The sequence below is a fragment of the Nothobranchius furzeri genome, chromosome 5 (genome assembly GCF_043380555.1).
Source record: "Nothobranchius furzeri strain GRZ-AD chromosome 5, NfurGRZ-RIMD1, whole genome shotgun sequence".
NCBI lineage: Eukaryota > Metazoa > Chordata > Actinopteri > Cyprinodontiformes > Nothobranchiidae > Nothobranchius > Nothobranchius furzeri.
In genome coordinates, this window is record NC_091745.1 from 55,715,513 (window position 1) to 55,733,285 (window position 17,773).

The following is a 17,773-nucleotide window of genomic DNA, read 5'->3' on the forward strand; positions in this document are numbered from 1 at the left end:
TCGGGACGTCCCGCTGTCACGCCAAGAATTGGGCACGGCTGCAGACCCGCAGATGCAGCAGCGAATCTGCAGGTCTGCAGCCGTAGACTATTCATCACATTTTCCTCGTTCATCACGGCCGTGGAGCGCTTGGATGAAAACATCTGCCTCTTTAGCTCCCGAACAGCTGATGACAGCTTCAACACACAGCGCTGCTTAACGCACGCATTTCCTTATCAGTTACAGAAACAACGTTTTGTTAAAAGAAGACAGTAATTTATTAGTTTGCTTGTTACTGAAAGACACATTTTTTTTATTAACGCAGTTATTTTAAACGGCGTTATTCCCATCACTGCACTGTTGTGTCTACAGCAGGCAGTGACTGAGACAGTGAGGGTCTCCGCCCACCCGGCCGATCTTCATCGTGTTTGTAAGTGTGTTACCGACACCTCTCTCTCCCTGGCTGCAGCCGAAGTGTGGCGGTCAGAAAGCCTCACACTGTTGCTCAACGTTCGACAAGCACATAGTAACGCGCATCCTTCCATCCCCAGTAACGGTAACGGCGTTGCAACAGTGGGAAAAGTAATTAATTAGATTATTCCGTTACCTAAAAAAGAACGCCGTTATACTTTAACGGCGTTACTCCCAACACTGGTAATTTGTGGAGTTAAGAAAAATAAAATCAATGTTGCAGAGCTTTTTTCCACAGAAAACAACTCACAAGGCTTTCATTCAGCAGTGAACGATTCCTTTAATGAAATCAGTTTGGTTTGTATTTTAAACTGATAGAAAACCTGATTGATCACCGTAGATGTGTAACGATCTTGCATTTATGGCCCAAAAATAGGCAAAAATATTGAAAATTGTCTCTTATATCCCTCCACAAGCTGGTCACCCACAGCCGTTATATTACATATCAATGGCTATGTGGTCACTAGACTGGTCACATTCTCTGTGGAATAACAGTCCTCAACCAGGAGTTGTTGAAAGTCAAACAGCATGAGTGTGTTGGTCCTTTCAGCACACACAGGAAACAATCAGTTGCCAGTCACACACCTGTGGGACATCTGAAAGCACCTGGAGCTACCCTCGCAACTGGAGCTCATCAAATTGAGCCGTATACTTTATTTTTCATAGTGACCTGTGTAAATTGTGGAGTTAATTGGAAAAATGAGGACTTAATTGATATGATTAGAAACATATAGTTGGAAAAACATTTTTTGGAACTGTTGAGTCTGTCCGGAAAACCTCCAGATGAAGACAAAGTGGAGTCAGACGCCCACGCTGACACAGACGAGCCACGGCTCAAAGCCCGTTTTCCTGATGCATCAGGGGCTAAGAAACTACAGCCTGCAACAAGCAGCAGGTGATACTGAACAGCGCATACCAAGAGAACCGTGCACCTTTTATCTGCTTACCTAGGCTCCTGTATTTGCAGGTGTTGGCTCTCTGAAGATGCTGACCTGAGATCGGTGGCTGGATTTATTTGATTTGGCCACAAGTTCAGCTGAAACAGTTAGAAAGTATTTCCAGAGCAAACAGCAGTGGACTACAGACACGAGTGTCATTTAGGAGTAAAAGCACTCCCCGGTTTTGCAGTTCCCCCAAACATAATATATTATTCACACATTTTTTTTGGAAAAAACTTTGTATTTATTTATTTTTTTCTGCATTTTGCAAACTTAGCAGGCTCCATGTTTCCTCCCCGAAGCTTATAACTAGCTAAGTTTTGCTTAGTCTTGCTAATTAGCAAAGAGATTATGGTAAACCTGATCTAGTTATACAGTCTACCTTTGAAGATTTCCTGTTTTGGTGCCGTCCTTGTTTCATAGAGAATGTTACCTGAAGATAGTGCTGCTGCCGTGGAAAGACAGTACCGCGTTTCACCAGGATTATTTCAAACGTTAGAAAACACCTTAACACTCTCTGTGTCTCATGGCGACCTTTTATTTTTTGTTTTGCTTCTTGTCATAAACCCTTTTGACTCTGCAGAGCCCGTCAGAAAGGGCTGATCCGTATCTGCCACCAGGGAGCACCATTCCTCTCTAATGGCTTCTAAACGGCTCCTTTCCGAAGGACTGAGTCCACATCACGGACCAAATGGCACTTGTAGGACAGCGATGTGGGATAAATATACTTAAAACACACTAGGGCACACATCAGCCTTGACTACAGTTACCACCAGAGAGTCTGACTCCTCCGCGTTTCTCCGGCAAAAGGCCAAACACATTTACAACACTTCAAGTGTCTGCGACACAAGAACGCCCTCTCTGCTGTGAAATATGTAAATATTGCACTAATCAAAGGGTTGTGGAATCGCAAAATGCCACGGAAAGGTTATGACCCGGAGCCTGTGCTAATAGGAGGGGGGGTGAGGAGCAGAGGGGGAGGCGGGGAGGGGGTGAGTTGTGGTGGAGGTGGGAGGGTGGAGGAGTGACAGCTACCACAGGCGTTCCTCCTGCCTGAGGAGGACCTTCACATGCTGACCTCCGCCTCCTGCACTCCAACGCTCTGACAGTAATGAATAGGAAGGGGCTGTTTATGCATATCAAATGTTATTTACTCTCCCTCAGTCGACTGTAGCCACAGAGGAAAGACAGAGAGAAAGGAGAAAATATTCCCAGAGACCGTGGGCTGCCATTAGAACAATGTGGACAAGAATGTGGAGGCCTCAGTGGAGCGCTGAGGTTAATCTGTCCATCACAACGAATTACATGACACGGGGTTTTGTGGGGCTTTAGCACGACTCGGCTGTAAATTATCGCATTGTTCACCGAGTCCGTGTTCTTCCAGGATTCAGGGCTGGAAAGACATGCTGTTCTTAAGTTTAGCTAAACCTGACAACGAACCCTTCCTCGTATCTAAACCCACGCTATCGTTCATTTCAACCATCTCCAGCTAAAGCCGCTATCCAGCGACAGAATCTCAACACACACTCTAGTCGTGGAACATATTTCCTGTAAGCTGGATTAATTCTTCTCCATTCTGACGTGATTGGTCTTAAATAGCACAAACCTTAAAGCCAGAGGGAGGAAAAAGCCCGAGCGGAATTATTCAAGGGATTGGCGTTCAGCGACAAGCTCAGGACAATAACCTTGAGCAGGAACAATAAAGACAGAATCAGCCGACCAGGAAACGTCTGCGTGCGTTTTATTATTTTTTATTTCTTGAGCCATCGCTCGGCCTCGTTTTCCCATCACCCCTTTGGAGAATTAGGTTGGAGCTTAAGTATGTAAATGAGAAGCTCTTCCACTCTCTTAAACGAATCCCAGGACAGACCATGACATTTAACATCGCCTTCGCTAATTTGTGCTTAATAGCCAAAAAGTGATTAGAATTAACATGAATGACATTTCATATGTTTCTCTTTCTCCATTCATTACCTCCTCTGTTCTGTTAAGCAGCTAACGCGCCCGCTTGCCTTCTGCAGCTTAAACGTCATGTAGGAAGGACACATCTTCCTTCAGATTTCTGTAAAGAAGACAACAAGGAGAGAGCACTAAACAGTGGGAGGAGCGTGGCGCTAGACGGCTATTCTATCACTACGGAAACGAGCAAAAGGGACGGGGTTGTAGCTTGTTGCTGTTTTTTGTTTATATTTTTCGTCTGATGTGTACAGAGGAGGTTTGTGATGTGAAAAATGAGCGTTGTGTTTCTGTTTTACGGCAGCCCTCCTCTCTGGTAATTAGTGACGGTCTCCAACCTTGTCCAAGGGCGATGGGCTTTTCCCAAGAGTTCCTGCCGAGGGGTCTCCAGCTCCTATTGGAATCTAGGCTTGAAAACACTTCAATTCAAAAACTTATGGAGGAGGAAGAGGGAGATTACCTTCCCATACTCTGTTTTACACTAATCACCAATGTGTTTATAGAGGACTCCTTTAAATGGTGAGCTTCAAACTCCACTCAGTCGGGTTTTCCATGGCAACAAATCTCAGTCTTGTAGGACGATAGCATAATTAACAGTCCAAACTGCGTCACCAATTTAGCAAAAACAAAACTTTGGGATCCACACTAACCAGATAAAAACAGAAACAGTGATCCCTCTAATGCGGTGAAAAAGTTCATTTATGTCTGCAATTTTACTTAAGAGGTGAAACTAATACAAGACATAGACTTCTTACATACAAATCAGGATATTACAGTCTAGTGGTTCAGCCACATTCAAAATCTCAGACAATTTTTACATTTGGTTCAATATTCTAGACTCAAAGTGTCACGCTCTAACCAGCTAATGAATCACACCTGCAGAGGGTTCCTGAGCCTTTAGATAGTCTCTCAGTCTGCTGCAGGTTTAGTTTGTCCTCTACGCACAGAAGGAGAAAACCAGATGATATCTGAAAGAGTCACTTGATTTTATTTATTTGATTCAATTTGATGCACTTAACTGTAAAATGTGAGCTTTTAAAAACTCTTATTCCACAATTTGGTCGGAACCAATCAGCTTCATGTAAGAACGTGGTTTTTATCTTGAGAGGCGCTGATAAAATATTGTTTCTTCTTCTTCTTCTTCGTTTTAGGACTAACTCAGTTTTTAGATGTTTATTGAGTCTGATCACACGCACACACACACACACACACACACACACAAACCCACTCGCACGCACGCACATACACACGCACACACGTACACACACACACACACACACACACACACACACACACACACACACACACACACACACACACACACACACACACACACACACACACATTTTTTTCTAATAAATTAGATTTTAGTGGTAATTTACTGAAGTTGTCATGTTGTACCTCATGGTATTTATTTGGGGAAAATAAAGACATTAAGTAACTTTTTACTAGTTTTCTTCTACTCCTGTGTGTTCCAGTTAACGCTGGTTAGGGTAAACTTAATCTTTAGATTCTTGTTTCAGCCTTGCCAGAAATAAAAGTTTCACAAGTTCTGCTCCTAAGTTACTTAAATTTTAAATACAAACCAACAGTTCTGGTTGTGAGGTGAGGGCAATTTAAATTTTGAAAGGAAAAGCCTCTAAACACACAAAAAGCCCGTTAATTAAAGCTTTTCTGCTGGTTTAACCAATCTGTAAACCGGCTGCTTTGTCTCATTAGGATCATCGACTAGAGGGGCCTTTTTGTGTTTACCACCAAAGAGTGGTTGTTTACAAGGATGGAAGTGTGGTTAAAAAGTAAAATGTACAGGAGGAAGAGAGGGAGAGACAATTTGGGTGTGGGAGTGTTACAGAGGGGGTGAAAAGGGGAAGAAGAGCTACAGAGGGGTGATTGTGTGCTAATGGCGGCGGCCTGGCTGCTGACGGACAGGCCAATCTTCCGTCTGGACAGGCTCAAGAGAGATGTATCGGTCTCAGCCGGCACCCCGGGCCAGCCGCACCACCAACCCGCTAAATGTGTATTGGCAAAGTGTCGGTGCCAATGCCATTAGCCAGCAGACTGAAATCCCCTGTAATTTTCCTGGTTATTGGCACCTCTGATGGGTCGAGTATTTGAATCCTAATTCACTTTAAATGGATGGCTGGTGGTGGTGGGCAGCAGGACAACTAGTTATCACTCCTGCGAGGGAGGTAAATACACGCCCACTCGCACGCACACACACACTCCCACATCCACTCGCATGCACACACACACGCACACACACACTCCCACTTGCACGCACGCACAGACACACACACTCCCACTCACATGCACACACACACACACAGACACTCCCACTCGCATGCACACACACGTACACACCCACTCGCATGCACACCCACGCACACACCCACTCGCATGCACACCCCCCCCCACTCGCAGGCACACACACACACACACACACACACACACACACACACACACACACACACACACACACACACACACACACACGCACACACACACACACATGCACACATGCCCGCACGCCCGCAACACAGTTTCAAAGTGAATGAAGAATTTTAAATTAAAACAGGAATAAATCTGCTGATCCAACTTTGCATCTAAAATATTTGAACAACAATTATGAACATTGACCTCCTGCTCATCCTCTTCTCTTCATGCTGGTATTGATTCTGCTGTTCAGAATCCCGTGACCACTTTTTACTTTTTCAATTTTCCATTTTTCCATTTTCAATTTAGATATTTAATTAACTTATTTATTTTTATTACGAACTCCCTCATGATTTTTATATCATGAAGTGCTAAAATGTCTTTTCTTCTTCTTCATGCTGAGTTTACAGTTTTCTTCTGCCATTTTTAATTCAGAACCACATTAGACAAAAAACTCAGATTAAAGAATGAAAACAATATTTGACTCATAACTCTTAATAAACGGCCATTTACAGGTGAAACTGGAAAAATCTGAATATAATGCAAAACTACATTTATGTCAGTAATCCATCTTAGACTGAGAAACTGTCACGTTGAGAGGATGGTTTGGACCCAAAAAGCAGTAACCCAGGATGACACCAGGCAGAAGTGGATATGAAGTAAAAATCCTTTTATTTTAGGAGGCTGGGCATAAATCCAAAGGCAAACTCTGGCAAAAGGCAAAACAGAAGCTCTTTCCTGAGCAAGATCAGGCGAACACTCGAGACGGACAAAACAACACTGACAACGACAATGGACCGACAAGACGCTGAGACAAGACAGGGCTTAAATAAACTGGGGCATGATGGGAGGCAGATGAGCTGCAGGTGTGTGGGGAGAGGACCAGGTGAAAGCGATACTTAATCAGGGAGGGAACTCACATGACCTAAGAAAAAACCTAAAAACAAGAAAAGCAACCATATAACTAATATTCCAAAGGGAAGGAGAACTACAAAGACTGGTGGGACAAAACATATAAAAGAGACTAATAAAAATGAAAAGCTGAAACTATAAACACTGCAGAGGGATGACTGGCTGCAGAGGGGTGACTGGAGAAGACTAAAGGAACACAGGACCTGAGAGATATATTTGGAAAGCTGAAGACCAGGGGACAAATGAGGAACACAAAGAGACACATAAATGAGACGCAGACAAAGGACACATGAGGGCGCTATGAAACACAAAAGGAGAACCTGGAGTGGGAACTGGAGGGGCTGGGGAACGAAGGGACACAGAACATGACAGAAACCATCTAAAGGCACAGGAACCCTCTGCAGGAGTTCTGGATTCATTCGCTGATTAGAGTGTGACACTTTGAGTCTAGAATGCTGAACATTTTAACACTATTCTAACTGTCTAAGATCTTGAATGTGGGGGTTTCATCAGCTGTAAGCCATAATCATCCCAGTTATAACAAATAAAGGCGGAAATATCTGGTTTTGCATGTAATGAGTGTGTCTCAAATATTAGTTTTACATTTGAGTAGAATTACTGACATAAATGAACTTTTTAACAATATTCTGGTTTTTCCGGTCTCACCTGCACTAATGTGTCAGTGTGTTTCTGGGTGACTTATGTTAGACCAAAACACACAGATGTAAGAGATAGTTCTTTTATAAGAGAATGTTTCTTTTTATTTTACTTTGAAAAGCCCAAAGAGATAAAAACACCAATAATGAAAAGTTTTAAAATGAGCTAAAATTTTAAAGTCTTCATTTTATTTTGTTTCATTAACGATTTCAGGTCTACGTGGCAAATGAAAACATTTTAAGTGCCACTTTTATTATTTATCTGCTAATTGCACCCACTGCTACAGTCTAGGAACATTTTTTGTACGTGTTCTGTTTATTTATTTTTACATGTACAATTTGAAGCACTAACCACAATTTTGTTGCAAAGTCAACTATTTAATGAAAATAAATGTTTTGATTGTTTTTGCACTTTTTAAATATTTTGACCAAAATGATAATCTAACGTAAGAATAATGTAACGATTATGACAATGACCACAAGGTGATAAACGAGCTAAGTAATGCTTGATTTTATACTAAAAGATAACCCTATTTAATTTTTCCAAATTGTTTGTTTTGTGTCCATGAAGGCTCGGTGCCTGATATATAAGGTATAACATAATATAAATGTAGAAAGTGCCAATTATATTTTTATTACCTGTTTATTGCTACGCAGTTATAACAGATGTACCTACACAGCGTTTTTCATAACTTTGCCCTAACATAATAAACCATTCACCCTCAATACCACAATGACCATTTTCTACTGTTTTTGTCCACTTTTACTCAAACATGTGACAGAACAGCACAGATGAGGAGGAGAGCAGATGCTGAGTTTGTTGTCAATTACCCAACTTTCTGCTAGACACTATGGACTTCACTTATTCCTGAAATCCACCACTTTTCAAGCTTTTTCCAGCCAGACGAGGAAAGGAAATACCACAGAGGAACAATGGTGACAAATAGTTATTGACTAAACATTTAATTTATGTGCAGTGAAGGTGGCGCAGGAGTTAAGTGCTTGCCCTGTGTAAAGAAAGTTACACCTGCAATTGGAAGGTTGCAGGTTCAAGCCTCGCTCACTCTGTTGCCTTTGCCTGCTGCTGGTGGTCGGAGGGACCGGTGGCGCCAGTGCTCAGCAGCCTCGCCTCTGTCAGTGCGCCCCAGGACAGCTGTGGCTACATTGTAGCTCATCCCCACCAGCGTGTGAATGTGTGACTGACTGATTGAGTTGTAAAGCGCCTTGGGGGGTTCCAGTACTCTAGAAGGCACCATATCAACTACAGACCATTTATGTTCATGTAAATGAGTTATTTTAGTTGTAAGTGTGAGTTTATGTTCATTATCAAACACACATCGTTTTTATTAACTTGTGCTTCGGTAAGTGGAACATTGTGATATTAGCATAAAGAAGGTGAAAATAAAATCAGTAACAAGATTTTTTAATCCCAACAAAAACATGAAATGTTATTATAGTTATTTGTTATATATTTGTATGTTATTAAATTTTAGAAATAATAATAAAACACTTGAGCTATAAGTATTATTTTTGCCTTCTAGCATATTTTGAGGTTTTAGACTAAATTTATTCAGTGGGTCAAAGACCTGTGTGGATTTTTACGAGATAGTTACACACACAAAAATAATAATAACAATAATTATAATAATATATTTTCACTTAATATTAATGCTTCAGGACATTTTACTTGAAATGTAATTTTGGGAAAAATTCAGTCTATTCCCGATGCAGAGCTGATCCGAGGACAGGCCGTCTAAACTTTCCTCTCACACAAGTGGTAATGAAGGACAAAGGACCAAAGACACTTTGGAGACAGTTTTGACTCTTTGCCCTGATCTGGGATCAGTCCTTTCTCACTCGCTGCCTTTATGGTACAACAGGGACGAGCTTGCATGTGGTCTGACTGTAATTAGCATTTCATTTAATTGTAAAATTTTCTGTTTAATCCTCCAAGGATCCCAATACAAAAAAAGTGTGTGTGTGTGTGTGTGTGTGTGTGTGTGTGTGTGTGTGTGTGTGCAGGTGTATTTTACTTCCTTTTACCATTTGTGACCTAAAAACACATTAAAACCATTGGAATTTTCATGAGCTAACGGTTGTGAAGCTGTTTTGAACTCTTGTGGGATTTGGATCTTCAAATGTCTTTTTTTCCATTTTCACTGATCTCTTCCTCGCCGCTCCGCCTCTCTTCCCAGCGACATGGTCTGTCGTATGCCGGGGGAATACAGCCTTCGTCAGGCTAAGACAAACACGTGCGCAAAAACGCACACACGCACACACACATGTTAAATAACTATATACAGGAGCAATTTAGCTCAGCTGTAATTTGTATATAGTGTCTGACAACCTTGCTGGAGAAGTTTTCACCCCAGAAATGCTAAGTAGTCCCAGCAGGAGTCAGTCAGGAGGAGGAGAGGGGCTCTTTTGCTTTTTAATGTATTCTTCTGCAGCCCAAAGGCCTCCAAAACGTTGCATGTCTTTACCACTCACTGTACACACACTCACGCACAGACAGATGAACACACACACACACAATCTACTGGCAGTCAGGCTCTGAAGGAACACTGCTAATGGGGCTGCTTTTAATGAGCCAGGGAGAGGAGAGTGACCCTTGGAAGGTGAATATCTCTATTCCTCTCTGTGCTTTCCTGTGTGTGTGGGAATGCATGCATGCACACAGGTCCTTGTGAATTTACCCAAAGTTGTAATATTTATCTCTAATTGTTTCTAACTGACATAATTACTTTCAGCTCAGGGCACGTTCATTCCTTCAGTCAGTCCTCTAATCAGGAGCGAGCTCTTGTGACATCAGAAGGCAGGGATGTGTGTTTGTTATGGGATAGAGCCTGCATGGGTTTAAAAAAATAAATGAGGAGCCCTGCAGCAGCCGTCTTCTGCAAAGCTGCAGGAAATCCGTCGATTTTCCTCTAGTCCCACTCCACTTTGCAGGGGACGCATCCATCCCCAGACAACAGCTTAACTTTATTTCTCCAGTTTTATGATCTGCAAAGACTAAACAGAAAAGATGAGAAGGAAAATGAAAGGCAAGGCAGTTCTGAGTGCGGCCAAAAGATGGCACACTGTGTATGGAAGGAGGCTGTGAGGAGAACGGCGGTAGTGTCTGTATTTAACCTAGAACCTGGAGAGCGTCTTGTGTCTCCTCTGCTGGGAATCTTCTCCTCCAGGATTCACACGGGAGAAGGAGCTGCAGGTAGGTGAACGGATGTCGTGCTTCTGCTCAACAAGCCGTCCTGCAGCTGCTTTTATATCAACATGAGCCTGAGGATGCATAGCTGTGACATTTTATCTCTGAGCTCCTTTCCTTTCATGTTGCAGCCAGAATATGAGGAGATCTGTGAGGGGGGCTAGAATTATTGCTTATTCTGCCTACCTGAGAAAAACAAATGTACTAACTAAACAGGTGGGACGTACTTCAGTGTGTTCATAAATTTGCTCTAAAAACAGGAAAAAACATGAAATGTTTCATACTTCATTTGTTAGCAAAACTCCCATGAAACGTCCTCATTAATCCAAGATGAGTTGTCTTTTTGTGGGTGTTGCTGATTTTATTTAATCTTTCTTTCCTCACACCTGTGCAGAAGCTTTTTTTGGTGTCTCTAAACAATTTCTCAGACATGAAGAATTGGGATGTCATTTTTTTGTCTGGGTTAATTGGGAATTATTACATTATTATCATTGGAAAAAAGAAAAAAAAACTGTAAAAATGTAAAATGGGCTTTCTCAGAATAGATTATGATTCGTGATGTGCCAATATTACAGTTTATATTCACACATGTAATGAGCACAAGCTGATATGAATATTTTAAAAATATCAGAGGAATTTTTTTTAACTTAATTCAGCCTATTATCAGCTCTCTGTTATTTTGTGCTGCCAGACTTTCTGCAGTGTAAGTTGTCCTGCTGATCCTACGGTGTGATTACATTCACTCTGTTTACCCCACAAACACTCTCTCTCACACACACTCTCTCTCTCTCTCACACACACACACTACACACACACACACACACACACACACTACACACTCCTCAAAGGCGCACCAGTGTGGTACAAGACCACTGAAAATCAATGTGACAGGTTTCAGTCGTCCCTCAGTGTACGCATCCCCTCAAACTCTCTCCTGACATCTGCTCGATTACCTCCCACAGCCAACACACACACACACACACACACACACACACACACACACACACACACACACACACACACACACACACACACACACACACACACACACACACACACACACACACACACACTCCCCCTGGCCGCTCTAAGCCCCTCTGAGCTATAAGAAATGGAGTCGGTGCAGGAGGAGAAACCAGATACTGCTGGCTGTGTCACATCGCATTTGCTGCCACCCGTCAGAAGTATTTGACTGCCAGACGTTCTGACAGCGTCAGTCATCCACCAGGCTGGCAGCGGGTGGCGGGACGTTGAGGAGGAGGAAGAGAAGGATGGTGGGAAGTGAGGAAGAGTCCAGAGCTCTGATCTCACAGTAGAGGAAAAGAACAAAGTACGGAGTGATTTAGTTTTCCTTCATGTTTCACGTTTACAAGTTTGAAAATGAAAGAAGTACGCTGATTCTGATTTGCATCACTGTGTGTGTGTGTGTGTGTGTGTGTGTGTGTGTGTGTGTGTGTGTGTGTGTGTGTGTGTGTGTGTTTCTGTCTGATTGGTGGATTTGACATCTGGCAACTTGATGATTGAGTCCCTTATCCCACCAGAGCCATTGGCCAGACTTGCATTTTATCTCATTTCATGCTGTTTTATATATTTTTTCAGTTGAAGCAGCAAGGAGGAGAGAAGAACGTCAGTCCAGAAGGAACGCTGATAAAAGTCACTGACTAACAATCATATACGACAGCTAAGGACACACACACACTCACACACACTGAAGAAAGCACAGGTGTTCACTCAAACGAACCTGCGCCCCTTACACACAGAAAATGTGACAGCAGCTCTGTTTGTCAGGTCATCTGACAGCACGCCTTGAGCTCCCTCATGGCCGGTGAGTTTCAGAACAGCAGGACAGCAGCACCTTGAGCCCACCTGCCTTCCATTCTCCCCCTACCCCACACCCTCTCACAAGCCTCACCTCTTATCTTACCTTCAGCCTCATCCACTGCTTCTCAGTGAGCAGGACAGGAAGCCTCAGAAGAGACCGGTAGGATGAGAGCTGATGGACAGCCCATCTCTGGTGTGAACTCGCAGCCTTTCAGGCTGCCGTCAAAGACAGCTCAGTGTGACTCAAGCTGAGAAAAGAAGAAGCAGTTCCTCAGCATACTTTATTTTGATGCCACACCAAGACATCCTTTTAAATGTTTTATTTTTTAGACAAATACTCACTTTGTATAATTACTGTGTCAATATTGTAGACTGCATATAAAATAAACTAGATATGCTATAAGAGAATACAAAAGTGAAGATGAAACAATATGAGCAGCCCCTGGTGACTGGCTGCAGTAAATCTGGTCTCCCAGCTGATCTGGGGTGTAGAGCATCGACATATAAATATTGGACAATGGGTTTCCGTAGGCTCCAATAACACGTTTTTGAAGAAAAATGGTAGGTGGCCGTCACCGCCATTTTGACAGTGTCACAGGTTCCGTCAAGCCCAGACAATTCCACAAAAGGGAAGAGCGGTGGAGCTGAGGGTGGGGCCGTAAGGTTAGGATCAACTGACGACACCCGGTCGAACTAGCTACAAGCTAACCTGAAGCTAACCCAAAGCTAATGGGGAGTTGGGAGCTAAGCTAACGGAGGTAGCAACCTAGCTACAACCGGAGTTAACTGTGCACAGCACCAGAGCTTCTGAGTCAGAGATACGCCGGGCTGACCGCTGGGTAAAACCGGGTGGAACACAGAGGCCTCCGAGACCTCCACAAGCCGCTAGCCCGCGCAGCAGACAAGCGCCGCTGTGATCTGAGATGAGCAGAGCTGCCGCTGGGGAGAACCGGATGGAAAGGTTTCCATCCCAGAGCTCCACAAGCCGGCAGTCCGTGCAGCAGACGGAAGCTGCAATCAGACAGAGATGCACCGAGCTGCGGGGAGGGGAGAACCGGGTGGAAAACATCGGTCTCCCGAGAGCTCCACAAGCCGATAGTCGGAACCCAGCTCCACCAACATGTTATATTTCAACCCATTTTCTAAAGTGCAGAATTATGTTAAATGCACTGGGTTTTACCCTATTACATTTAAATGTCATGGTTAAACAGTACATGTTAAAATCTAAGCTCAGCTCGGCAGTGACCTAAAATACATAAATATAATTTTACTTACCGAAAAAAATGAAGTGGAGACTCCCTGGATGCTCTATTAGTTAAATTAATGCCATAGCAAGTCATTTTGTCCAACAATTGCACAAAATATATCCAAAAAAGAATACACAAACGCTATAACTAATGGTCTAAGTTGAAAGACTGAAAATGACCAAACAGTTTCCAAGCCAGACCGAGGCTCTACTGAGACCTTTCCCCGGAGCTAGCTCTGTGGTCACGCGGGTCTGATGCTCATTAATTATACAGAGTTTTAGGCTTTTAATACACTTAAACAGAAGAGTACAATCACCCCCCTCAGAGTTGTCGTGAGTATAAACTAGATAATTTAAACAAAAAACATGTTTTGGTACCAGGCTGTAAACATGTTTATTTCTGCTGTGAAATTGGTATTTTTAACATGGGAGTCAATGAGGATTTGCTCGCTTCTGACACCAGCCCCCAGCGGATGAGGGTGGAACTGCAATTTATTTAATTTCCGCCTTTGCCTCAATTTTTCACCCGCATTGTGGGGACTTGGTGTAGAGTCAGCAGTCTTACCAAGGAGGCCTAGACTGTTCTCCTCTGATCTACTTCTGCTAGGTCCTCGAGGCCAGCACAAAGATGTAATCCCTCCAGCGTGTCCTGGGTTGACCAAAGCTCCTCTTAACAGGACATACTCTAAATCACATGTCTCTTATTGACACGAAGGAGCAACGATTCTACGCCGTCTCTCCTGTCCCAGCTCCTTGCCTTGTCTGTGAGCGGAGCCTGACCGCTCTGTGGAGGTAAATCCTTTTGGTTGCCTGGATTTCCAATCTGTGCTGCATGATGGTGCATGATGGTAGCGCTGATGCTGTGGCGTGGCATCCCTTTTTGCATGTGTGTGTTTTCTCCGACATCCTCCCACAGACCTCAGTAGGATTGCGTGGAGCTGGCGTCTAACTCCAGCATGTTTCACTGGTGTCTCTAAATTGTCCTTAAAGGTGTTAGTGAGTGTGAGACAGTTTGTCTCTGTGCACATGTCCCTGTGATGCACTGGTGACCTTTTCAGGGCGTCCCCTGCATCTAGCACGGTGACTGCTGGAGTTGGATGCTCGCTCCCTGCACGTGTGTGTGCGTGCGTGCGTGTGTGTGTGTGTGTGCGTGTGCGTGTGTGTGTGTTGTCAAACTGATGTGATTAACTGATTACAAGTTAAACATATATTAATTCACTGGTTCAGTATTTAATATGTATTTTTATCATTGAAAAGATCATTAAGGTTTGTTTTGGCAGGGTGAAGACATTTTTAAAGCCTCGCTTTTATGTGCTGCTGTAAGTCTCCACTGCCTCTATAAACATTCTAAATGTGAAAAAAAATCCATCCAACTATTTTCAGTTTGTGTTAGGTTTTAGTAATTATGTGCCTTAAATAAGCCATTTGTGATGTCACAGTAAGGAAAATCTGCATCGGGCCTCCTCTTACATGTTTACGCCGAAGGAGCAACAGACCCTCTGGGGTTTCTGACCTCCTCACCTCACAGTATCCAATCACAGGAGGGGTAGGCATGGCCAGCCCCAGCTCTTTTTTGGGGAAAGTCAAATACAACTGGGAAATGGCTCTAGTGGGTGGGCTCGTCATAGCGGTGCAGCCCCAAGAGACAGACAAAGAGGCCCAACATGATCTTTACCTGACACAAAACAACATTGTAAGACATGGCAGTGATGTTTAGCATTTGAGATGGACCTGGCTGGAACATTCTGCTCAGTCTGTGGCTTTTGTCAGACTCCAAATTGAAAATAGACAGAAAGCCTGCTGGCAGCAAGACTCAGCGCTCTGGAACAGGGACCTCCAGCATGTCGCTCGAGACGCACTTGAAAATACGCGAGTGTGTGAATGGATGGATCCAGGGAAGAGTGGAAGTGCTGCAGTTCGGCAAGATCAACATCCAGATGGTCCAATAGCTGCTTACAGTCCCAAAAGTTATTAGCAGAGTTTTTTAGACAAATGCAAAATAACCACTTTATAACATTTTTGTTATCTCCACATTATATTTATGGCTCTACAATGTTGGAAACTCAAGAGGCAAAAACAATGTTTTAAGCTAATTTGTTTTCCAAATCTGCCAGTGCAGCTTCAAGATTCTCAACCTCTTTCTTTCTTAACTTCTAATTTTTGTCCTAAAACTGTAATCATGCATGTTTACCCACGCACTAGAAAGCACACATGTTAAATGAATTATTCGTTTATGTTCACTGTTTAAGTAAAACTCCATCCCTCCGCTGATGCAATATGAAATGTTTCTCAGCTTCCTCTGAAGACAAATGCCTGCATTGAGCACAGACCACAGTGAGTGAGCTGCCAGTCTCCCTCATAGCCATTCTATGAATCACTACCTCAAAAATGAAGGCTCTGTGCTACGGATGATTAATAAACAAGCCTATTAACACTGCAGCAGACATTTCACAAAAAGGTTCATTTTCGGAAATACAATCTCCCTTTTGTTAATAATGTCCATTAATCATGCGAGGATGTCACTTAACGCAAGGTTAATGAAACTCTGCTAATGCTTGGCTAATCTATCCCAAGTCAGAATGCTGCTGGAAGTGCGATTCCTAGCCGTCTCAGCTACTTTCCGGGGGGTTCTCACCATGTGATTGATGGATGCAAGACAGGGGATGTCCATTATTTTAAGTGGAACACAGAGGCAGAATGTGGGGTCAGCTGTGGGCCGAGCGGAAAGCTCTACCTGTCCAAATGGCTAATGAACCACTGACAAGATATATGGGAACACTTTGGAGGAGAAGTTAAGTATGACATAACAACTTGATAATGGATTTACTGAGACGCTGCGAAGCATTTATTCACAATCAAGCATAATGTTCTGACTTCAGCGAGGGCTGATCTTAACGTGTTGGTGTTTGTATGTGTCTTCTCCAGCTGTCAGGCTGCTCTATTAAACAGAGAATTATTTTTATGTGTGTGTGTGTGTGTGTGTGTGTGTGTGTGTGTGTGTGTGTGTGTGTGTGTGTGTGTGTGCATGAGTAAACACAACATTAGGAAAGATGTTTATTGTAATGTGAGTGTCTGGTGCCAGCTGAGCTGAGCTGCAAGCTGTTTGGAGAGGCGGATGACTGTTTGATTGTTTGATGACAATGCGAGCCTCGCATCTTTTTTTTTTTCCTTTCGTCTGCGTCTCAGAAGAACGCTGACATTAAATGTTTGATGTTGGCATGCACAACTGATGTACAAATAAAAACCGCACCGGTGAGACATCTTTTTTTTATTCTCCTCTTGCTTTCTGACAATACACGTGTTGTTTTTTGTTGTTTCCAGATCTGATTCAAGTTGCACCCCTCCCGTTTTAAAGTTTGCATTGTTTTATCTCTCTCTTTCCTTCCAAGACCAGAAGACTAACAGGATGCAGAAGCAAAAACAGAAATTTCATTCAGACTTGCATATGAATGTTGGAATAACAGTTTTCTACTTGAACACTTCTTGTTTTTTAACAAGGGGGTGTATGCAGCACAACACTGTAAAGCCAGAGAGGGGTGGAGTTGGTGGAGGAGACGCAGGTCAATATGAGTCCTAATAAAGTGTGAGTTCATTTCCCTGCTGCGCTCCCCCCCGGCCACCGGCTGCTCCATATACAAGTCAAATTGGCTTTTTGCCTCCCAAAGCCCTTTGATTTATGACCAGACGCCATTGACCGAACCAGCTAGTTTTCATTTTTGTTAAATCGCGTGGCCTCTTAAATGAAACTATTGATTTAAAGTCAGTTTACTGAGGATTTAATTTGTATTTGGAAAATTAAAGCAGGTACCGCCTTATAATTTCACACTACAATGGAGTAGAACCCGTTATCCCATATCCCCTGACTTCTATCCAAAGAATGGATGTTAACCCCCACCAGCCAAGTGCTAATGCACACACACCTATCCCCCCTTCATTTCCCCCTCCATCTGGGTTAACTGGCCACTTTGTGTGGCCAATAATGAGTTTTGGACAGCAAAAAGAGGGATTTATTGCCTTGGGATTCCAAACCGGACCATCCCACATGTGCCCCTTTGTTCAAGACTGTTGCTATGGTACATCAGAATCTAACTCTAGCCTTCCCCTTCATTTTCTGTGACCCTGACTCAAACTTGTATTGTCTGAAGCAGAATTTACG